The sequence below is a fragment of the Scyliorhinus torazame genome, chromosome 1, assembly GCF_047496885.1.
Source record: "Scyliorhinus torazame isolate Kashiwa2021f chromosome 1, sScyTor2.1, whole genome shotgun sequence".
NCBI lineage: Eukaryota > Metazoa > Chordata > Chondrichthyes > Carcharhiniformes > Scyliorhinidae > Scyliorhinus > Scyliorhinus torazame.
This window is the reverse complement of record NC_092707.1, coordinates 248421746-248446935: the sequence shown is the minus strand read 5'-3', so window position 1 is coordinate 248446935 and position 25190 is coordinate 248421746. Positions and strand designations below refer to the sequence as shown.

The window sequence follows — 25190 nt, the reverse complement described above, 5'->3', positions numbered from 1 at the left end:
CTCCCCTACAGCCCCTCATTTTCAGCTAATAAATTAATATTTAGGGCCATACTCACAATAGGAGTCAACCTCAATTTTGCAGCTTAGAAATTCCTAGTTAGGGCTATGCTTGCAGTGTAAGTCAGCAGATGGAATCAAGCAGGTGATATGGAACTTGTTGCCACAATGCAGGGAGTTTAAGACATGCCCACACAGTGCAAGGCAACCAACAACAGAATGTTTTTCACATTTCAAAATGAAGACCACCTACAGAAACACTGGTAGTTCAAGTTTAATACTGTTAGGAATTTGGGAAATTAATGAGGTTAACTGTGAACTCGTTATCAAAATAATATAACAAACAAGTAACAAGACTAGCAGGCGTCTAGGGAATAATGAGATGCAATTTGCCCAGTAACAAGGTTAGCAACCGTCTGGAAACATTGAGGTGCAAATGGCTATATGAGAAACATTATTTCCCAGAGATCAGTGGAGCTACACAAAGGATAACCTCTAAAGGCAAGGAATTCGAAAGATGTAGACAGCCAAATCCACAGGGTGGGATATCAAAGATAACTGGTAGCACCCTCATTGGTGAAGGAGACGAGTTTTCTATCCAGCAGTCAGATAGGGCAATTCCAACTATGATCCGTGCCATGGAGGGTGTTCCATCTAACATTTGGAGCCACGGCAGTTTGCAGATATTCTCCTCTAAAAGACGCAGTTTTGTGCATTCACTGGACCAGGAAGAGATCTTTCCAAGACTTGGTCACCTAAGCAGTATTGTGTGGTAACTATTAGCTGGATCTAAAATTGGATGTTGCTTGGGAAAAGGGGTGTCTCAGTGAGTTCAGGGAATGTACCCATCCCGCACCACAACCCTTGCCACAGTGAGCCCCTCCCCCCGCCCAGAACACCCCGCCCAACCGGACACCACCCACCGGGCAATCACCCACGACTGCCTCCGGTGAGGGCAGTGCCAGGCAATTGTACCCCTGGCAGCAGGGGCGGGCACCAGGACGGGGGGCGCCTACGGTGCCGGATACTGACAGGGCAGGGGTAGGGGAGGGACATGCGTGGGCGGCACACACAGGGCCACCGTGTAGCCCATGGAACCTGGCTGGGCACGGGAATATACGCCATGCTAACATGTTAGCCTTCCACCCCCTGCAGACAATGGTGTTTGGCATTCAACCAGCAATGCTGGCCGCCGTAGCGATGGTCGCTGCTCTGCGAGATGCCCTGCGGCCGGGTGAGCAGGGGCTGCTCGGAGAGGGGGAGGTGCCTGCAGCAGCGGAGCAGGCAACAGCGGAACAGCCAGCAGAGGACCGGGCTGCAGAGGGGCAGGTGGCGGCCGCACAGGCTGGTGGGCCGGCCGCCCAATAGGCCGAGGAGGAGGAGGCGCCGCATGAGGCCACATGTGTACCGGCACCGCCTGTCATTGGAGGATCTGGAGGACAAGGCCTGCTGTCTGAGACTCCGGTTAAGCAGAGAGAAAGTGCGACACATCTGCCAGATGATGACACACCTGGAGATGGAACATAGAACATAGAAAAATACAGCACAGAACAGGCCCTTTGGCCCATGATGTTGTGCCAAACCTTTGTCCTAGATTAATCATAGATTATCATAGAATTTACAGGCAGAAGTAGGCCATTTGGCCCATCGAGTCTGCACCGGCTCTTGGAAAGAGCACCCTACCCAAGGTCCACGCTTCCACCCTATCCCCATAACCCAGTAACCCCACCCAACACTACGGGCAATTTTGGACACTAAGGGCAATTTATCATGGCCAATCCACCTAACCTGCACATCTTTGGACTGTGGGAGAAAACCAGAGCACCAGGAGGAAACCCACGCACACACGGGAGGATGTGCAGACTCCGCACAGACAGTGACCCAAGCCGGAATTGAAGCTGGGACCCTGGAGCTGTGAAGCAATTGTGCTATCCACAATGCTACCGTGCTGCCCTTAAGAACAAATTAATCTACACTATATAATTCTACCGTAATCCATGTACCTATCCAATAGCTGCTTGAAGGTCCCTAATGTTTCCGACTCAACTACTTCCACAGGCAGTGCATTCCATGCCCCCACTACTCTCTGGGTAGAGAACCTACCTCTGACACCCCCCTATATCTTCCACCATTCACCTTAAATTTATGTCCCCTTGTAATGGTTTGTTCCACCCGGGGAAAAAGTCTTTGACTGTCTCCTCTATCTATTCCCTTGATCATCTTATAAACCTCTATCAAGTCGCCCCTCATCATTCTCCGCTCTAATGAGAAAAAGCCTAGCACGCTCAACCTTTCCTCATAAGTCCTACTCTCCATTCCAGGCAACATCCTGGTAAATCTCCTTTGCACCTTTTACAAAGCTTCCACATCCTTCCTAAAATGAGGCGACCAGAACTGTACACAGTACTCCAAATGTGGCCTTACCAAGGTTTTGTACAGCTGCATCATCACCTCACGGCTCTTAAATTCAATCCCTCTGTTAATGAACGCTAGCACACCATAGGCCTTCTTCACAGCTCTATCCACTTGAGTGGCAACTTTCAAAGATGTATGAACATAGACCCCAAGATCTCTCTGCTCCTCCACATTGCCAAGAACCCTACCGTTAACCATGTATTCCACATTCATATTTGTTCTTCCAAAATGGACAACCTCACACTTTTCAGGGTTAAACTCCATCTGCCACTTCTCAGCCCAGCTCTGCATCCTATCTATGTCTCTTTGCAGCCGACAACAGCCCTCCTCACTATCCACAACTCCGCCAATCTTCGTATCGTCTGCAAATTTACTGACCCATCCTTCAACTCCCTCATCCAAGTCATTAATGAAAATCACAAACAGCAGACGACCCAGAACTGATCCGTGCGGTACGCCACTGGTAACTGGGATCCAGGCTGAATATTTGCCACCCAGCCCCACTCTCTGACTTCTATCGGTTAGCCAGTTCGTTATCCAACTGGCCAAATTTCCCGCTATCCCATGCCTCCTTACTTTCTGCATAAGCCTACCATGGGGAACCTTATCAAATGCCTTACTAAAATCCATGTACACTACATCCACTGCTTTACCTTCATCCACATGCTTGGTCACCTCCTCAAAGAATTCAATAAGATTTGTAAGGCAAGACCTACCCCTCACAAATCCGTGCTAATCAAGCAGTGTCTTACCAGATGCTCAGAAATCCTATCCCTCAGTACCCTTTCCATTACTTTGCCTACCACCGAAGTAAGACTAACTGGCCTGTAATTCCAAGGGTTATCCCTGTTCCCTTTTTTGAACAGGGGCACGACATTCGCCACTCTCCAATCCCCTGGTACCACCCCTGTTGACAATGAAGATGAAAAGATCATTGCCAACGGCTCTGCAATTTCATCTCTTGCTTCCCATAGAATCCTTGGATATATCCCGTCAGGCCGGGGGACTTGTCTATCCTCAAGTTTTTCAAAATGCCCAACACATCTTCCTTCCTAACAAGTATTTCCTCGAGCTTACCAGTCTGTTTCACACTGTCCTCTCCAACAATATGGCCCCTCTCATTTGTAAATACTGAAGAAAAGTACTCGTTCAAGACCTCTCCTATCTTTTCAGACTCAATACACAAGCTCCCGCTACTGTCCTTGATCGGACCTACTCTCGCTCTAGTCATTCTCATATTTCTAACATATGTGTAAAAGGCCTTGGGGTTTTCCTTAATCCTACCCGCCAAAGATTTTTCAAGCCCTCTCTTAGCTCTCCTAATCCCTTTCTTCAGTTCCCTCCTGGCTATCTTGTATCCCTCCAGCGCCCTCTCTGAACCTTGTTTCCTCAGCCTTACATAAGTCTCTTTCTTCCTCTTGACAAGACATTCAACCTCTCTTGTCAACCATGGTTCCCTCACTGGACTATCTCTTCTCTGCCTGACAGGGACATACATATCAAGGACACATAGTACCTGTTCCTTGAACAAGTTCCACATTTCACTTGTGTCCTTCCCTGACAGCCTATGTTCCCAACTTATGCACTTCAATTCTTGTCTGACAACATTGTATTTTACCCTTCCCCCAATTGTAAACCTTGCCCTGTTGCACGCACCTATCCCCCTCCATTACTAAAGTGAAAGTCACAGAATTGTGGTCACTATCTCCAAAATGCTCCCTCACTAACAAATCTATCACTTGCCCTGGTTCATTACCAAATCCAATATGGATTTGGGAAGTTGAAGGCACCCATAACTACTACCCTGTGACTTCTGCACCTTTCCAAAATCTATTTCCCAAACTGTTCCTCCACATCTCGGCTACTATTGGGGGGCCTATAGAAAACTCCCAACAAGGTGACTGCTCTTTTCCTATTTCTGACTTCAACCATACTACCTCTGTAGGGCAGATACTCCTCGAACTGCCTTTCTGCAGCTGTCATATTATCTCTAATTAACAATGCCACCCCCCCACCTCTTTTACCACCCTCACTAATCTTATTGAAACATTTATAACCAGGGACCTCCAAAAACCATTTCTGCCCCTCTTCTATCCAAGTTTCCGTGATGGCCACCACATCGTAGTCCCAAGTACCGATCCATGCCTTAAGTTCACCCACCTTATCCCTGATGCTTCTTGCGTTGAAGTATACACACTTCAACCCATCTCCGTGCCTGCAAGTACTCTCCTTTGTCAGTGTTCCCTTCCCCACAGCCTCACTACACGCTTTGGCGTCCTGAATATCGGCTACCTTAGTTGCTGGATGACAAATCCGGCTCCCATTCCCCTGCCAAATTAGGGATGTGGGAGGTATGGGGAGGACAGCCGCTCCCGGTGACCGCCAAGGTGACAGTCGCCCTGAACCTCTATACGACGGGGTCCTTCCAGTCGCTGAGTGGGGACCTGTCCGGGATCTCACAGACCTCGGTACACAGGTGCATCTGTGCCGTCACGGAGGCCCTATATGCCCAGGTGCCTCAATACATCCAGTTCCATGTGGACCGAGCCCACCAGGATACCCGGACAGTGGGGTTCACTGCCATGACCAGGATGCCCCAGGTCCAGAGGGCGATAGACGGAATGCATGTCACCCTACGGGCACCTGCAGATAACAGGCCGCTCTACATTAACCAAAGCAGGTACCATTCAATGAACATCCAGCTGGTATTTGACCATCAGCTGCGCATCGTGCACATCTGCGTCCGATACCAGGGCAGTGTGCATGACTCCTTCATCCTGACACACTCGGTGATTTCCCCCTCCCCCGGTCTGGGGGGTTGACTCCTGGGCGACAGGGGTTACCCGCTGCGGCGGTGGCTGATGACACCTATCCGGAGGCCACAAACCGACGTGGAGACATGCTACAATAATGGCCATACAGTGACCAGGAGTGTGATCAAGCGGTGCTTCGGCATCCTGAAGATGCACTTCAGGTGCCTGGACTGCTCTGGAGGGGCCCTCTAGTATGAGGCTGAGAGGGTCGCCCACATCGTGGTGGCTGCTGCATCCTCCACAACATCACACAGCAGAAGGGCAATGTGCTGGAGAGGGAGGATGAGGAGGAAGGGCAGGCCTCGTCCAACAAGGAGGATGAGGGGGAGGGGGACGATGAGCAGGACATGGGGCCCGGGCAGGCACAGGAGGCCATACAACGTCATCTCCAGGGCCAACGCATACGGGACGCTTTGATCGCCTCCAGGTTCACCGACTAGGAGGGAGGGGGTGGAGAGGGGATTCTGGCCAGGGCCACAGACAGCACATCCCAGACCCACACCCCCTCACTTCCCACACCACCAAATCGCCAGCTTGCACACCCTCCGTTATATATACCTGCAGCGCTACGAGCTGGGGGCCCTGGGATGGCAGTGACAGAGGGTCTGGTCCATGGGACGGAGGATGATGACAATCTGCTCTGCGATGAGCTCTGATGGTGCACATTGTATGACAACTTCTGACTCATGCCACAGTAGCACCTTCCACCTGGGTGATCCCTGCATGCGAGCTGGCCTATCCAATCCCTGGGCTGGGATATGCTGGGGACAGACGGTCAGGGGGGGGGGGGGGGGCCCTGCGAGGAGCACTCACGGGCCCTGCGAGCCCCCCTGCAAATCGCAGAATCATCCTGGACTTACTCCAGGTAAGTCCAGAGTGATTTGCGCACTTTTTTCACGGGCATGGGGACATAGCCCCATTATTGGAGAATCCCGCCCATAGTCTTTGCATAGAAAGTTAGCTTAGTGGCTAGCTGTCGCTCGTCTGGCCTATTGTCCCCTATTACCAGGACGTCAGTGTACCTTTGACATGGCGGAAGAGTAATGTAATCAGCCTGTATATGCTGGAATAGTCCTGCAGGGACACGAGCTCTTAACTGAGGCATTGATGATATAGGTCCTGAATAGTTCTTCCGACAGGTGACGCAATAGTCTGCCACTATCTGGGCTTGTTTCTTGAAGCCTCAACCCCACCAGCTTCTCCGGAATCGAGCCATCTGTTGAGGGGCTAGGTGTCTCCATCAATGACTGTGGTGCCACTGGTCTGTTGGTCTCTGCTTGTCTCCAAATGCCATGTTCACAGAATTTGATACCTGCTTCTATCCAGGTCCATTTTTCTTCTCATCAACACTCACCTTGCATTTTATATAGGTCTTGTAGGAGGCTGCGCACTTCCAGTGTGTAGATTAGTTTTGGTTTCTCCGCAGAGAATTGCATTGTGAGGCGGCTCCTTTGACTGCCTGGTCGGCAAGGGCATTTCTTTGTGCTTCTGCGGTGTCTTCTTTAGTGTGGGCCTCACACATCAGAATGGCCACTTCTTTTGGCAATTTTAAAGCTTCTAGTAGATCCCCTACCTCAATCCCATTTCATTTAGGTGTTCTTGTGGTGGTGAGGAATCCTCTTTTCTTCCATAATTGGCCAAACTCATGAGCTACTCCAAAATCATACCTTGAGTCTGTTTAGATGTTAGCTGTCTGGTCTTTTGTCACATGACATGTTTCAGCGAGGGCCCTTAACTCAGCTTGTTGGGCTAATGTCCCTGGGGGCAAACTTCCTTTTGCCATGATGGTGTACAGGCTTGTGACTGCCCATCCTGCTTTCCGAATGCGATTTTCAACAAAAGAGGACCCGTTTGTAAACAAAACTAAGCCTGGATTTTGTAATGGAACTTCTTCTATCAGGCGCACCTCCTCCATATCCTCCGTGATTTCAACACAGTCATGCTCTTCTCCTCTCCCCTTTTGCTCCACAGGATGCGGGAGCATAAATTATGGGTTTATTGGGCTTGTCCGTTGGAAATGGAGGATCAGGGCTTCTAAAGCTGTTGTCCATCTGGCTGAGGTAACTGGTGTGACTCTATTCATTGAAAGTAACGCATGAACTGTATGAGGGCATTTAATGGTCAGTTTCTGGTCTAGGACAATGCTTGCAGTAACCGTTACGGCTTGATACGTGGTCTCCACGGCTCTCTCCAGGCAACTTCCCCATCTGAGGGCAACTGTGTCCAGTTTTCCCGAATAGTACCCAATTGGTCTCTGTTGATCCCCATGTTCCTGGGCTAGGATTGCGGTCATGTATCCTTCTCTCTCATTGACAAATAAGGTGAATGGTCTTTCTCATGATCCTCTTCTTTAATGGTGGTCAACAGAATGTCATCTACTGGATAATGATGGAGGGCAACTCAAACAGGTCCCTTAAATAGTTTTGTAAGGCCATGTGAAACACAGTAGGGCTATTATGAAAATCCTGTGGTAGTCTTGTCCAAGTGTATTGTTGCTGTTGAATGATAAAAGCAAACCAAGGTTGCACCTCCTGTGCTTGTGGTAGCGACCAAAAGCCATTTGCCATGTCTATAACTGAAAACCACTCAAGTTCTGGTGTTAGGGCATGAAAAATGGTGGAAGGGTCAACCACCAAAGGAGCTTTCTTATTAATACACAGGTTTGCCTTTCTGTAGTCAACGGTCAGGCACCAAGTGCCATTTGATTTTTTTTTCACAGGCCAAACTAGGCTATTTAATGAGCTGTGTTTTTTAATGAAAACACCCCTTTCCTCTAGTTGCTTTACATTAGGTAGTATTCCCTCAATAGAGGACCTGTTGATGGGATATTGTTTGGTGAATGGTGGGGCAATTCCAGTAAATGATGCTGGTTCCATGTGTAGTCGGCCACAATCATTCTTATCTTTGGCGCAAATTGGATATCCGTTGAGCTGATCCATCCTGAAAGCTCTAAATGACCATGTTACTTTTCCATTTTCAAAAGTTTAGAAAATAATTTAATTGGGCTAGAACATCCAGACCCAGAATGGCCTGGTCCACTGGGCCTATCCAGACTGGAGAAATGAATTCATGTGGGCCAAATTCTATTCACATGGGCTGAGTCCAGCTCTTCTTAGAAGCCACAGACAGGGAGAATGCATCGGACACCAGGAAGATAGCCCTCCTCTCCACGGCGGGGCAACACGCCATCCACATCTACAACTCCCTGGCATTCGCGGAAGGCGAGGACAAGACGAAGTACAAGATGGACCTTCTAAAATTTGAGCAACACTTCAGCGTCAAACTGAATGAGAGCTTCGAGAGGTACCTCTTCCAGCAGCGCCTGCAGGGTAAGGATGAGCCTTTTCAATCTTTTTTGACACACCTCCGTATCCTCGCGCAGTCCTGCGGCTATGAGGCCACCTCCGATTCCATGATACGGGATCAGATAGTTTTTGGGGTCACCTCGGACACCCTACGCCAGCAGCTCCTCAGAATAAAGCGCCTCACCCTAGCCACCGCCATCAAAACCTGCGTCCTCCATGAAAACGAGACCAGCCGGTACTCCCAATTCCAGGCGGCCGAAACGGCACGGCAGGGGTCCGACGAGGCCGAGCGGGTCCAGTCGATTGAGTTCCTCCCGGCCCGCGGCCCGGACGAGGGCGGCCATTTCGCGCGCTTTCCGCGCTTGTACGCGGCAAAAGAGGGGACGTTGACGCAGAGGGACGTGATGCGCAGGCGCGCTCTACGCAGGACCGCACCACGCATGCGCGGTGGCGCAACGAACGCCATGACGTCACGACGTGCGGCAACTGTGGATCCGCACACTTAAAACGGCAATGTCCGGCCAAAACCCGACAATTCACAGAATTTACAGTGCAGAAGGAGGCCATTCGGCCCATCGAGTCTGCACCGGCTCTTGGAAAGACCACCCTACCCAAGGTCAACACCTCCACCCTATAACCCAGTAACCCCACCCAACACTAAGAGCAATTTTGGACACTAAGGGCAATTTATCATGGCCAATCCACCTAACCTGCACATCTTTGGACTGTGGGAGGAAACCGGAGCACCCGGAGGAAACCCACGCACACACGGGGATGATGTGCAGACTCAGCACAGACAGTGACCCAAGCCGGAATCGTACCTGGGACCCTGGAGCTGTGAAACAATTGTGCTATCCACAATGCTACCGTGCTGCCCGTTGTGGCAGGTTGGGCCACTACACTGCCTGCTGTCAAGCAGCTCAACCTGTCAACGCTCCGCAATTCCACAAGCCTCGCAGGGACGTGCGGGCCATTCAGCCTCCATACACCGTCATACCCTGACGACGTACAGACCGGTGATACCGACGACAGGGAACCTTTCCGCGTTGCGGTAATAGACAGAAATCGGATGTCCCCAAGTAGGACCCACCAGCCGATGCACAGCGTTAATCCGGGCGATGAATGGTGTGCCACCCTAACGGTCAACCGATCACCAATCACATTCCGCTTAGACACTGGTGCCTCCGCCAATCTCATTGCATGGTCAGCCTTCCACACCTTGAAGGTCAAACCACCGATTCGGCCATCCCACTGTCAGTTGGTCGATTACAACGGTAATATTATCCCGGCCATGGGGTCCTGCCAGCTCGAGGTTGCACACAATTCATACACAGCCACACTGTCTTTTGAGATAGTTGGATCCTCGAAGGACTCTCTGCTAGATGCACAGGCGTGCAAGATCCTCCACCTCGTTCAGCGGGTACACACTCTGTCTCCAGAAGCACGTCCGATTTCCCGGATGCAGACTTTAGGGCGCAGCTCCACTCGCTCCTCGCCCACAACCGGGAGGTTTTCAAGGGCATGGGCACACTGCCCTACACTTACAGAATACGGCTCAAACCGGACGCCACCCCGGTCATTCACACACCTCGTAGAGTCCCAGCACCACTCAAGGACCGCCTCAAGCAGCATCTGCAGGATCTGCAGGACCAAGGAGTGCTTTCGCGGGTCACGGAGCCTACGCCATGGGTCAGCTCCATGGTGTGCGTAAAAAAGCCCTCTGGCGAGCTCCGGATCTGCATCGACCCGAAAGACCTGAACAATAACATCATGAGGGAACACTACCCCATACCCAAACGGGAAGAAATCACGAGCGAAATGGCCCGGGCTACAATTTTTACCAAGCTTGATGCCTCAAAGGGTTTTTGGCAGATTCAAGTGGATCAGTCCAGCAGGAAGCTGTGCACCTTCAACACTCCCTTTGGCAGATACTGCTACAACAGAATGCCGTTTGGCATCATCTCGGCATCCGAGGTGTTTCATCAAATCATGGAACAGATGATGGAGGGCATCGAAGGGGCGCGCGTCTATGTTGACGACGTCATCATCTGGTCCACCACACCACAGGAGCACATCAGTCGTCTCCAGCATGTCTTTGCTCGGATACGAGATCACGGCCTGCGCCTCAACCGAGCCAAGTGTTCTTTTGGCCAAACTGAGCTAAAGTTTTTGGGGGACCACATATCCCGGTCAGGTGTGCGTCCGGATGCCAACAAAGTGGCAGCTATTGCAGCCATGCCGCAGCCGGCAGACAAGAAGGCAGTGCTACGCTTTCTCGGGATGGTCAACTTCCTGGGGAAGTTTATTCCCAACCTTGCCTCGCACACAACGGCTCTTCGCCACCGAGTGAAGAAGACGATGGAGTTCCAGTGGCTGCCCGCACACCAGAAGGAATGGGAGGAGCTCAAGATCAAGCTCACCACCGCTCCGGTATTGGCGTTCTTCGACACTACTCGAGACACAAAGATCTCGACTGATGCCAGCCAGTCCGGCATTGGGGCGGTACTCCTGCAACGGGACGACACTACATCATGGGCCCCGGTCGCCTATGCCTCGTGGGCCATGACCCCCACAGAACAGCGCTATGCGCAGATTGAAAAGGAGTGCCTGGGTTTGTTAACCGGCATCGATAAATTCCACGACTATCTGTATGGTCATCCGCAGTTCACCGTGGAGACCGACCATCGCCCCCTGGTCGGCATCATTCAAAAGGACCTCATTGAGATGACCCCCTCGCCTCCAGCACATTCTGCTCAAGCTCCGGAGGTACGACTTCCAACTTGTCTACACCCCGGGAAAGGACCTCATCATCGCGGATGCCCTGTCCAGAGCGGTGAGCACACCACCCGAATCGGTGGGGTTCGTTTGTCAGGTTGACGCACAAGTAGCCTTCACATCGGCCAATCTGTTGGCTACTGATGCAAGTCTAGCCCACATTCACCGTGAGAGTGATGCTGACCCCCTTCTACAACGTGTGATGCGCCACATGACGGAAGGGTGGTTCAAGGGGCAGTGCCCACAATTCTACAATGTCCGGGACGACTTGGCTGTCATTGATGGTGTCCTCCTAAAGTTGGACCGGATTGTGATCCCACACAGCATGCACCAGCTTGTCCTCGAACAATTGCACGAAGGCCATCTCGGGGTTGAAAAGTGCAGGCGGAGGGCCCGAGAAGCTGGGTCGTGGCCGGGCATCAGCGACGACATCGCCAACATGGTGCTCGACTGCACCACCGGCGCAACCCCCTGAGACACTTCAGCCCCATGAGTTGGTAACGTCCCCCTGGGCAAAGGTGGGTGTGGACCTTTTTCATGCGCTCGGCAGGGACTACGTCATTATAATTGACTATTTTTCCAATTATCCGGAGGTCATACGCCTGCACGACTTGACATCATCAGCTGTAATCAGAGCATGCAAAGAAACCTTCACGCGCCATGGCATTCCGCTTACCGTCATGTCGGACAATGGGCCCTGTTTTGCGAGCCAAGAATGGCCTTCGTTTGCCACTTCATATGGCTTCACACACGTGACGTCCAGCCTTTTGCACCCTAGTCGAATGGCAAGGCGGAAAAGGGCATCCATATCGTGAAGCGGCTCCTCTGCAAGGCTGCTGATGCTGGATCTGACTTCTGTTTAGCCCTGCTGGCCTATCGTTCGGCCCCACTGTCCAGAGGCCTCTCACCAGCCCAGCTGTTGATGGGTCGCGCCCTCAGGACCACTGTGCCGTCCATTCATGTTCCTAAACCCGACCATGCTCCAGTACTGCAAAGGATGCGACAGCAGCGTGCTCAGCAGAAGGTGGCACATGACACTCGGGCAACTGATCTTCCTGCCCTGGCGCCTGGAGACAACGTCCGCATACACCTACCGGAGGGTGGCTGGTCGGCAACCGCTGAGGTTCTCCGCCGCATGGCTCCCCGCTCGTTCCTGGTTCGCATGCCTGATGGCTCCATTCGCCGGCGTAATCGGCGGGCCCTTCGGCTGCTTCCGCGCTCGCTACGTGATCATGCACCGGTGCCACGCCCTCCTGTTGTCCCTGATGTCGACTTCGTGGAGCTTCCTGCCACTCTGCCTATTCCTCTTGCCCGTGGCCAGGCCCATTCCTCAGCCGGTGGATCCTGACCCACCCTTGAGGCGGTCAACCCAAATTCGCCGCCCACCTAATAGACTGGACTTATGAGCCTGTTTGCACATTGGACTCACTGATTTGTTGTGCAATAATGTTAACGTGTTTTTTTCTTTGTCGTTCCAGGAGTTCTCTTTCCATATTTGATGATTGCACTTGTTTTGTTTGTGGTACGACCTCGTTACTCTGTTGCACCTGACACCTTCCTATGTATATAGTTTAGCCTCATGTACATGTTGTAAATATTGCACACACATACTCAGCCGCACTCAGTACACACCAATATTTATTACCATGTAGGCACATATCCTTGTGAAAAGGGGGGATGTCATGATATTAACATATCATGGTGCAATCACACACACACACTGATGGACAGGTAGACGGACCAATCAACACACTGTGATGAACGGTTACTACCTTATCATCATGTAAGGTGATGTCCCCTTTAAGTCCGGGCTTGGAACCCTGGGGACTCCGCCTCTGGCTCCGCCCATCTGGGAGCCATACATAAAGGCCTGCCTCATGCTCTGTATAGCAGTCAGCTCTCGTCCATAGCTGTAGCATAGTTATTAGTCTAATAAAGCCTTCTTTACAGTTTAATCTCTAAGCGTCATTATTGAGGGTACCTCAATTTATTAGACTAAACTAGATTCAGGATGGACGCAGGCCTAAAACCAGAGAAGCTCAATCTGGAAGCACGAACGCCGGAGGCAAAGGAAATTTTTAAATACTGGCTGCGGTGCTTCGAGGCCTACCTGGACTCTGCAGAGATTCCCATCCGAGGGCCACGCAAGCTGCGTCTACTCCACGCCCGGGTGAGTCACAGAATCTCCGCCACGCTCGAAAAGGCGACGACTTATGAGGAAGCGATTGAATTGCTCCGCAAGCGGTTTGTCAAACCCGTCAATGAGGTGCACGCCCGGCATCTGCTCTCTACCTGCCGGCAGCGCTCGGGGGAATCGCTCGACGAGTTTGTTGAGAAACTCACCGCGCTGGCCAGGGACTGTGACCATCAGGATGTGACAGGGGAAGTCCATATGAACCTGCACATCAGGGATGCTTTCGTGTCCGGAATCCGCTCGACCTACATCCGGCAGCGGCTGCTCGAAAACGGGGCAAAAGACCTCCAGGAGACGCTAACGCTTGCCTCCTCGCTGGAGGTGGCCCGGCATAACTTGGGTACATACCCCGCGGACTCTGCCAGCTCCCCCCGGACTTCCTCAGACTCACCCGTATTACAGGCCTTCGCCACGCAGCGACCCGCTCACCATGGGGGCACACCTTGCTACTTCTGCGGGCAGGGCCAGCACCCACGCCCACGCTGCCCAGCCCGCTCCGCGATCTGCAGCGACTGCGGGAAGAAAGGGCACTTTGCGAGGGTCTGCCTGGCCAGACCCAGGGGCCAGAAAAACAAAGAACAGCCGGCCCGAAAATCAGGCTCTCAGGCCCGCAGGCCTCGCAAAGCTGCTACGCACCGACCTAACACGCCCTCTTCTGACGCGTCATCAGCCTCGTGCGAATCATGGGAGCGGCCATCTGGTCGGCGGCCATCTTCTCGACCCGACACGTGCGACCGACGGCAGCAGCCATTTTACGAGTCCGACTCGGCTGACGACTCCGACTACCCGCGACTGGGTGCGATCACCCTCGATCAAACTCGGCCAAAACACCTGCAGAACTCCATGATGCAGGTCCAGGTCAACGGGCACGACACTGCATGCCTCTTCGACTCCGGGAGCACGGAGAGCTTTATCCACCCTGAAACGGTACGGCGCTGCTCCCTACGCACCCATCCCGCATCCCAAACCATAGCCCTCGCATCTGGGTCCCACTCGGTACAAATCACGGGGTACTGTATTGCGGATCTCTCGATCCAGGGTGCCAAATACACCCGTTTCAAATTTTATATCGTCCCTCACCTCTGTGCCCCCCTGCTGCTCAGACTGGATTTCCAGTGCAGCCACCGAAGCCTGACACTGAAGTTCGGCGGACCCTTGCCCCCCCCTCACGGTGTGCTGCCTTGCGACACTGAAAGTCGCACCCCCCTCGCTATTCGCTCACCTCACTCCCGACTGTAAGCCCGTCGCCACCAGGAGCCGGCGCTACAGTGCCCAAGATATGGCTTTTATCAAGTCAGAGGTCCAGCGTTTACTGGGAGAGGGGGTCATCGAGGCTAGCAACAGCCCTTGGAGAGCGCAAGTGGTGGTAGTCCGGTCCGGGGAGAAGAAACGGATGGTTGTGGATTATAGCCATACCATAAACCGATTCACGCAGCTTGAATCGCGGAAATAGTAAATCGGATCGCCCAATACCGAGTCTTTTCCACGGTCGACCTCAAATCTGCCTACCACCAGCTCCCCATCCGACCAAAAGACCGCCCCTATACTGCCTTCGAAGCAGCCGGCCAGCTCTTCCACTTCCTCAGGGTCCCCTTTGGTGTCACAAATGGGGTCTCCGTCTTTCAAAGGGCGATGGACCAAATGGTGGACCAGTACGGTTTGCGGGCTACATACCCGTACTTGGACAATGTCACCATCTGCGGCCATGATCAGCAGGACCATGACGCTAACCTCAAAAAGTTCCTCCAGACCGCCCGAGCCCTTAACCTGACCTATAACGAGGGCAAATGCGTTTTCCACACCACCCGGCTGGCCATCCTCGGCTATGTTGTGGAAGACGGGGTCCTAGGTCCCGACCCCGACTGCATGCGCCCCCTTAAGGAACTCCCTCTCCCCCGCAGCCTCAAGGCCCTCAAACGGTGCTTGGGGCTTTTCTCCTATTACGCCCAGTGGGTCCCCAAGTATGCGGACAAAGCCTGCCCACTCCTAAAGACCACCACTTTTCCCCTCTCGGCTGAGGCTCAATTGGCCTTCAACCGCATCAAGGCCGACATCATCAAGGCCGCCATGCACGCGGTGGACGAAACCATCCCTTTCCAGGTAGAGAGCGATGCATCAGACATCGCCCTGGCTGCTACCCTCAATCAAGGAGGCAGACCAGTAGTGTTCTTCTCCCGAACCCTCACCGCCTCCGAGATTCGATACTCTGCAGTCGAAAAGGAGGCACAAGCCATTGTGGAGGCTGTGCGGTGCTGGAGACACTACCTCGCCGGTAGGAGGTTTACCCTCGTCACCGACCAACGGTCGGTCGCCTATATGTTCGATAACACGCAACGGGGCAAAATAAAAAACGATAACATTTTGAGGTGGAGGATCGAACTCTCCACCTACTCATACGATATCAAGTATCGTCCAGGGGAGCTCATCGAGCCCCCAGATGCCCTGTCCCGCGGCACATGCGCCAACGCGCAGGAGGACCGCCTGCAAGCCATCCACAATGACCTCTGCCACCCGGGGGTTACCCGGCTCGTCCATTTCATCAAGTCCCGCAACCTACCTTACTCAACCAAGGAGGTCAAAGCCATGTTCAGGGCCTGCCAGGTCTGTGCGGAGTGCAAACCGCACTTCTATCGGCCAGACAAGGTTTGGCTCGTGAAGGCCTCGGGCCCCTTTGAGCGACTGAGCGTGGACTTCAAGGGGTCCCTCCCGTCCACCAACCGTTATGCCTATTTCCTCACCGTGATCGATGAGTTCTCTCGTTTCCCATTCGCCATTCCCTGCACCGACATGACCTCAGCCACGGTGATTAAGGCACTGCACAGCATCTTCACCCTGTTCGGTTTCCCTGCTTATATACACAGCGACCGGGGTACATCGTTCATGAGCGATGAACTGCGTCACTATCTGCTCAGCAAAGGCATCGCCTCGAGCAGAACGACCAGTTATAACCCACGGGAAAACGGGCAGGTGGAGAGGGAGAACGCGACCGTGTGGAAGGCTGACCTTCTGGCCCTGCGGTCGAGAAATCTCCCAACCACCCGCTGGCAGGAGGTCCTACCCGATGCCCTACACTCCATTAGGTCACTCCTCTGCATGGCCACGAATGAGACCCCTCACGACCGATTGTTTCTCTTCCCCAGGAAGTCTACCTCCGGGATCTACGCTTCCAACTTGGCTGATGTCTCCGGGACCTGTTCTTCTCCGGAGGCACGCGAGGAGCCATAAAACGGACCCCCTAGTTGAAAAGGTCCGACTGCTCCACGCCAACCCGTTACGCCTACGTGGAGTACTCCGACGGCAGGCAAGATACGGTTTCCCTCTGGAATCTGGCGCCCGCTGGATCCTCCACCACAGACGCCCCTTCCCGCGCCGCTCCCCTGCAGGACCCGTCGCCCCCTACAACACACCCCCTTCCGGCCCTACCACCTGTTGGTGTGCTCCTACCCCTTTACACATCCCGCCGGCGCCGGCTCCGCTACCCCCGGCCCTGCCTAGTTCCTCTGCCCCGACCCGAACCGAAGCTCTGACCGCTGTGCTCCCGGATGTGCCCTCAACCGGGACGTCCGTGCCCGCCGCACCACCTCCCGAATTGAGGAGGTCGAGGAGGACGATCCGGCCACCGAGACGGATGGACCTATGATGGCACTTCACCCCCGCCGGACTCCTTTTTAAACAGGGGGTGAATGTGATGAACGGTTACTGCCTTATCATCATGTAAGGTGATGTCCCCTTTAAGACCGGGCTTGGAACCCTGGGGACTCCGCCTCCGGCTCCGCCCATCTGGGAGCCATACATAATGCCTGCCTCATGCTCTGTATAGCAGTCAGCTCTCGTCCATAGCTGTATCATAGTTATTAGTCTAATAAAGCCTTCTTTACAGTTTAATCTCTAAGTGTCATTATTGAGGGTACCTCACACACACACATCACAGCCAATCACCAGTGAGAGCACACACACTATAAAACAGGGAACACCACAGTTCCCGCTCACTCTACCAGGTGATAGCTCAGAGCTCAGAGCTCACAGCGTGCCACTCAGGCATACACCATGTGCTGAGTGCCTCTCTAAGATAGTGCTAGGGCTGGGTCCACAGGTTAATTGGTGAAGTACGAACCACAGCCAAAAGTTAACAATTGTTACTGTACAGAATAATAAAACAGAGTTGTACCATGTACAACCGTGTTGGTTCGTTTGTGTATCGGAACACCCAACACGACATTTGTGGCATGGGTAAAATTGTTGTTTTAGGATCCAATGGCATGTGTGTGAACAAATGAAATGAATTCAGGGTACTTTACTGTTATAACCTGCCCGGATCCTATTGGCTTGGGCAATTGGTTACCCATGCCTAGGGGAATATGATCTACCCCAATGGGGGGGGGGGGGGGGGGGGGGCGCGGCGGGAGAATCACTAGTAGTTGCAGCTGTATAAATAGAGCTGGCCAGTGTGGTCGAGAAGGAAGCTGTGGTGAACTACTGCTGCTGTGTACATGCTGTTGTAAATAGAGTTACTTTCTGTTTGACTCTACAAATGTGTGCTGAATTCTTCGTGGTCCTCACAAAATTTACATTGCACAGGGGAACAAGGCAGGGATGCCCCATGTCCTCATTTCTGTTTGCACTGGCGATAGAGCCCTTGGCCATAGCGTTGAAGTGTTCGGATAAATGGAAGGGAATAGTGAGGGGGGTTGGAGCATAAGATGTCCCTGTATGATGATGATCTGTTGATGTATATTTCAGACCCTTCGGTGGGGGATATAATGGGACTACGTAGGAGATTTGAGGCTACAAGATGAGCTTGAGTAAAAATGAGTGTTTTGTGGTGTCTTCTCCAGGGGCAGGAAATTGGAGTGCGGGGGTTATCATTTTGGGTGGCAACAACCCACTTCAGGTATTTGGGAGTGCAGTTGGCCCAGGATTGGGGACTGCTTCGTAAGTTGAACTTTGCAAGTCTGGTAGGTAGGGTTAATAATAATCTTTATTATTGTCAGAAGTAGGCTCACATTAACACTGCAATGAAGTTACTGTGAAAATCCCCTGGTCGCCACATTCCGGCGCCTGTTCAGGGACATGGAGGGAGAATTCAGAATGTCCAATTTATCTAACAAGCGCGTCTTTCGGGACTTGTGGGAGGAAACCGGATCACCCGGAGGAAACCCACACAGACACAGGGAGAACATGCAGACTACGCACAGACAGTGATCTAAGCCGGGAATCGAACCTGGGACCCTGGAGCTGTGAAGCACCAGTGCTAATCACTGTGCTACCGTGCCGTCCATATCGCAGATTCATTTAATTGTGCTGTCTGATATTGTAGTTCCACCGTGACAGTATGAACAGATTGGTTAAAATATTTTGCTGGGGACTTCCGGGTGCGGCGATGACCAGCTGAGTCGCACGTTTCGGCAGCTCCCTGTGAAACGGACTTTTGGGCTCTTGATAGGAGCCCCAACGGCAATTTTGACGGCTAAAAACACTGTGCGGTAAACCAGAAGGGAATCCCCCCTGGATACGGATGGAAAAAGGAGGAGAGAGTGGCCAGATTGCAGTGGATCCTTTAGAACAGCGGCAAGGAAGGCAAGCAAAAACCAAGATGGCGTCGGAAGGTGGCAGTTTAACATGGGGCCCTGAACAACAAGAGTTCTTGAAATGCTGTGTGGAAGAGATCAAAAAGGAAATGAAGAAAGAGCTGTTGGCCCCGATACTACAGGCGATCAAAGGGCTAAAGGAGGAACAAAAGACCCAGGAGCGGGAGCTTCGGGTCGTGAAGGCAAAGGCAGCCGAGAATGAGGACGATATACAGGGCCTGGTGGTGAAGACGGAGACGCAGGAGGCACATCAGAGCACGATGTTGCACTCGTTAATGGGAGCGGAGGCCCCGGCGGGTCCGTTGGAGGTGGAGGGAGCATACCGAGTGATGGCGCGAGGACCGAGAGCAGGAGAAATTCCCAGAGCCATAGTGGTGAGATTCCTCCGTTTTAAGGATAGAGAAATGGTCCTTAGATGGGCAAAGAAAACTCGGAGCAGTAAATGGGAGAACGCGGTGATCCGCGTTTATCAAGACTGGAGTGCGGAGGTGGCGAGAAGGAGGGCGAGCTTTAATCGGGCCAAGGCGGTGCTTCATAAAAAGAAGATAACATTTGGAATGCTGCAACCGGCAAGACTGTGGGTCACATATCGAGGGAGGCACCACTACTTTGAGACGGCGGATGAAGCGTGGACTTTTATTGTGGAAGAAAAACTGGAATGAGCAGGTTATTAAAAAGAACGTTCGAACAAAGTGGTGGGGCGAATGTGGGGGGCAAAGAGGGGTTTTATGTACTAATCCTGCGATGTGGTAACTTTTCTCTCTCCCACAGGTGGTGATGGGGGGAGGAGGGGAGGTGGAGGAGATGGGGCGTTGGCCATTGGGGGCGGGGCCAAGGGAGAAGCGCGGGCTTGGTTCCCGCGCTATGATAATCATGGCGGGAATAGAGAAGCAGGAAGGAGGGGGCGTCGCACGGTGCGAGCCGAGGTCACGGGGGGAAGCCGAGGTCAGCCAGAGTTTGCTGACTTCTGGGAGCAACATGGGGGGAGTAATTACGCTAGCGGGGGATCTAGCGGGGGGGGGTGGGGGGAATTACTGGGTTGCTGCTGCTGGGGAGAGGGGGGAGCTGGTATGGGAGAGGATGGGCGGGGGGGCACCGCCTGGGGGAGATACAGCTGCGTGGGAACCGGGTGAGGAGCTGGAAAAAGGTGATGGCTAATCGACAAGGGGGGGGGGGGTAGGAAGCCCCCCAACTCGGCTGATCACGTGGAACGTGAGAGGGCTGAACGGGCCGATAAAGAGGGCACGGGTACTCGCACACCTTAAGAAACTTAAGGCAGATGTGGTTATGTTACAGGAAACGCACCTGAAACTGATAGACCAGGTTAGGCTACGCAAAGGATGGGTGGGGCAGGTGTTCCATTCGGGGCTAGATGCGAAAAACAGGGGGGTGGCTATATTAGTGGGGAAACGGGTAATGTTCGAGGCAAAGACTATAGTGGCGGATAACGGGGGCAGATACGTGATGGTGAGTGGCAAACTACAGGGGGAGACGGTGGTTTTGGTAAACGTATATGCCCCGAACTGGGATGATGCCAATTTTATGAGGCGGATGCTAGGACGCATTCCGGACCTAGAGATGGGAAAGCTGATAATGGGGGGAGATTTTAATACGGTGTTGGAACCAGGGCTGGATAGGTCGAAGTCCAGGACTGGAAGGAGGCCGGCAGCAGCCAAGGTACTTAAAGATTTTATGGAGCAGATGGGAGGTGTAGACCCGTGGAGATTTAGCAGACCTAGGAGTAAGGAGTTCTCGTTTTTCTCCTATGTCCATAAAGTCTACTCGCGAATAGACTTTTTTGTGCTGGGTAGGGCATTGATCCCGAAGGTGAGGGGAACGGAGTATACGGCTATAGCCATTTCGGATCACGCTCCACACTGGGTGGACTTGGAGATAGGGGAGGAAACAGGAGGGCGCCCACCCTGGAGAATGGACATGGGACTAATGGCAGATGAGGGTGTGTGTCTAAGGGTGAGGGGGTGCATTGAAAAGTACTTGGAACTCAATGATAATGGGGAGGTCCAGGTGGGAGTGGTCTGGGAGGCGTTGAAGGCGGTGGTTAGAGGGGAGCTGATATCAATAAGGGCACATAAAGGGAAGCAGGAGAGCAAGGAACGGGAGCGGTTGCTGCAAGAACTTTTGAGGGTGGACAGACAATATGCGGAAGCACCGGAGGAGGGACTGTACAGGGAAAGGCAAAGGCTACATGTAGAATTTGACTTGCTGACTACAGGCACTGCAGAGGCACAATGGAGGAAGGCACAGGGTGTACAGTACGAATATGGGGAGAAGGCGAGCAGGTTGCTGGCACACCAATTGAGGAAAAGGGGAGCAGCGAGGGAAATAGGGGGAGTGAGGGATGAGGAAGGAGAGATGGAGCGGGGAGCGGAGAGAGTGAATGGAGTGTTCAAGACATTTTATAAAAAATTATATGAAGCTCAACCCCCGGATGGGAGGGAGAGAATGATGGGCTTCTTGGATCGGCTGGAATTTCCCAAGGTGGAAGAGCAGGAAAGGGTGGGACTGGGAGCACAGATCGAGGTAGAAGAAGTGGTGAAAGGAATTAGGAGCATGCAGGCGGGAAAGGCCCCGGGACCGGATGGATTCCCAGTCGAATTCTATAGAAAATATGTGGACTTGCTCGCCCCGGTATTGACGAGGACCTTTAATGAGGCAAAGGAAAGGGGACAACTGCCCCCGACTATGTCTGAAGCAACGATATCGCTTCTCTTAAAGAAGGAAAAGGACCCGCTACAATGCGGGTCCTATAGACCTATTTCCCTCCTAAATGTAGATGCCAAGGTCCTGGCCAAGGTAATGGCAATGAGAATAGAGGAATGTGTCCCGGGGGTGGTCCACGAGGACCAAACTGGGTTTGTGAAGGGGAGACAGCTGAACACGAATATACGGAGGTTGTTAGGGGTAATGATGATGGCCCCACCAGAGGGAGAAACGGAGATAGTAGTGGCGATGGATGCCGAGAAAGCATTTGATAGAGTGGAGTGGGATTATTTGTGGGAGGTGTTGAGGAGATTTGGTTTTGGAGAGGGGTATGTTAGATGGGTGCAGCTGTTGTATAGGGCCCCAGTGGCGAGCGTGGTCACGAATGGACGGGGATCTGCATATTTTCGGCTCCATAGAGGGACAAGGCAGGGATGCCCTCTGTCCCCATTATTGTTTGCACTGGCGATTGAGCCCCTGGCGATAGCGTTGAGGGGTTCCAAGAAGTGGAGGGGAGTACTTAGGGGAGGAGAAGAGCACCGGGTATCTTTGTATGCGGACGATTTGCTACTATACGTGGCGGACCCGGCGGAGGGGATGCCAGAAATAATGCGGATACTTGGGGAGTTTGGGGATTTTTCAGGGTATAAATTGAACATGGGGAAAAGTGAGTTGTTTGTGGTGCATCCAGGGGAGCAGAGTAGAGAAATAGAGGACCTACCGTTGAGGAAGGTAACAAGGGACTTTCGTTACCTGGGGATCCAGATAGCTAAGAATTGGGGCACATTGCATAGGTTAAATTTAACGCGGTTGGTGGAACAGATGGAGGAGGATTTCAAGAGATGGGATATGGTATCCCTGTCAATGGCAGTGAGGGTGCAGGCGGTTAAGATGGTGGTCCTCCCGAGATTCCTCTTTGTGTTTCAGTGCCTCCCGGTGGTGATCACGAAGGCTTTTTTTAAAAGGATTGAAAAGAGCATCATGGGTTTTGTGTGGGCCGGGAAGACCCCGAGAGTGAGGAAGGGATTCTTACAGCGTAGCAGGGATAGGGGGGGCTGGCACTACCGAGCCTAAGTGAGTATTATTGGGCCGCTAATATTTCAATGGTGAGTAAGTGGATGGGAGAGGAGGAGGGAGCGGCGTGGAAGAGATTAGAGAGGGCGTCCTGTAGGGGGACTAGCCTACAGGCTATGGTGACAGCCCCATTGCCGTTCTCACCGAGGAACTACACCACAAGCCCGGTGGTGGTGGCTACACTGAAGATTTGGGGACAGTGGAGACGGCATAGGGGAAAGACTGGAGCCTTGGGGGGGTCCCCGATAAGAAACAACCATAGGTTTGCCCCGGGGGGAATGGATGGGGGATATGGAATGTGGCAAAGAGCAGGAATAACGCAACTGAAAGATCTGTTTGTGGATGGGAAGTTCGCGAGTCTGGGAGCGCTGACCGAGAAATATGGGTTGCCCCAAGGGAATGCATTCAGGTATATGCAACTGAGGGCTTTTGCGAGGCAACAGGTGAGGGAATTCCCGCAGCTCTCGACACAAGAGGTGCAGGACAGAGTGATCTCAAAGACATGGGTGGGGGATGGTAAGGTGTCAGATATATATAGGGAAATGAGGGACGAAGGGGAGACTATGGTAGATGAACTAAAAGGGAAATGGGAAGAAGAGCTGGGGGAGGAGATCGAGGAGGGGCTGTGGGCAGATGCCCTAAGCAGGGTAAACTCGTCGTCCTCGTGTGCCAGGCTAAGCCTGATTCAGTTTAAGGTATTACACAGGGCGCATATGACTGGAGCACGGCTCAGTAAATTTTTTGGGGTGGAGGATAGGTGTGCGAGGTGCTCGAGAAGCCCAGCGAATCATACCCATATGTTTTGGTCATGCCCGGCACTACAGGGGTTTTGGATGGGGGTGACAAAGGTGCTTTCAAAAGTAGTAGGAGTCCGGGTCGAACCAAGCTGGGGTTGGCTATATTTGGGGTTGCACAAGAGCCGGGAGTGCAGGAGGCGAGAGAGGCCGATGTTTTGGCCTTTGCGTCCCTAGTAGCCCGGCGCAGGATATTGCTAATGTGGAAAGAAGCCAAGCCCCCGGGGGTGGAGACCTGGATAAATGACATGGCGGGGTTTATAAAGCTAGAGCGGATTAAGTTCGTCCTAAGGGGGTCGGCTCAAGGGTTCACCAGGCGGTGGCAACCGTTCGTCGAATACCTCACAGAAAGATAGATGGAATGGAAAAAAGAAGGCAGCAGCAGCAGCCCAGGATCGGGGGGGGGAGAATCGGACGCCCCGCCAAAATCGAGGTCCACGCCCAGCGGCGATTAGGGACCCATGCTCTGGTCCCTCCCTGACAGTGAAAACGGGTTCTGCACCCCGTGCTGACGGGGCCATACAAACCGCCATTTACATGTACTCACTGGGTTGGAGCCAGTATGCTCCACCCTTCCACGATGCTCGACCCCTCTCAGGCGGAGGTCTTGTGGGTGCGAATTACCACAAGTATTCACAAATAGGGATTGGGTGCCATGGTTGGGGAGGGAGAGTGGGAGGCTGAAAAAACACTGAAAATTGTTGGGCTTGCTGGGGGTGGCTGCCCTGCTGGGGCAGTAATAGTGAGCGACTTGGTGCCGAGTCTGTGCATCGGGCTGGCTTAGACTGCCATTGCTGTAGTCTGTCTTTTAAATGCATGTCTTTGGTGCTACTTACAGGCTCCTGGCTGCTCACACTGCTGAGTATAGACTGTAACCTTTGAATGCCTCTGGTCATCCACCAGCCCCCACCCGGATGACTTATCACATGTGAGTTGTTCATGCTAGCATGATGATCCTTTCCTCCCACTGACTACATGTCCATTCTTCCGCAGGATCTCCATCCAATGGCACCGCCCCATCCGCATTATCCAAACATCCAAATTATCTCCTTCTCCATTCTCACCAAAAGCACTGACTTCGTGGTTTCCAGATGACGGTAGGTTTCTTCCAGTTGACATAGGTCAGTCGTATTGACTGGCCTCATTTGATCAGTATTCCTTACCAACAAACCTGACCTGGCTTCCGTCTCACTGTCCAAAAATGGGGCTGTTTAGCACATGGCTATATCGCTGGCTTTGAAAGCAGACCAAGGCAGGCCAGCAGCACGGTTCAATTCTCGTACCAGCCTCCCCGAACAGGCGTCGGAATGTGGCGACTAGGGGCTTTTCACAGTAACTTCATTTGAAGCCTACTTGTGACAATAAGCGATTTTCATTTTTTTTTTCAGTAGCTGCATCCTCCCCAGTCATGGACTGCTGACCACTTCCCAATCCGTACTTCACGTCGTGGGAGTACAAGTGCTGCCCCGTCCCCTCAAATGGCACAAAATATCGGGGACTGTTCACGGCCAGCA

At 52.8% G+C, this 25190-nt stretch overlaps 1 long non-coding RNA gene across 1 annotated transcript in view; it reads left to right on the top strand.

Moving 5' to 3' along the window:
* LOC140420396 (uncharacterized) overlaps positions 1-25190 on the top strand; it is a 44649-nt gene that overhangs the window by 2844 nt on the left and 16615 nt on the right. Inside the window, exon 2 of the long non-coding RNA XR_011946341.1 lies at positions 24670-24773. This is a non-coding gene — a long non-coding RNA (uncharacterized lncRNA). The remainder of the gene's footprint in view (positions 1-24669; positions 24774-25190) is intronic.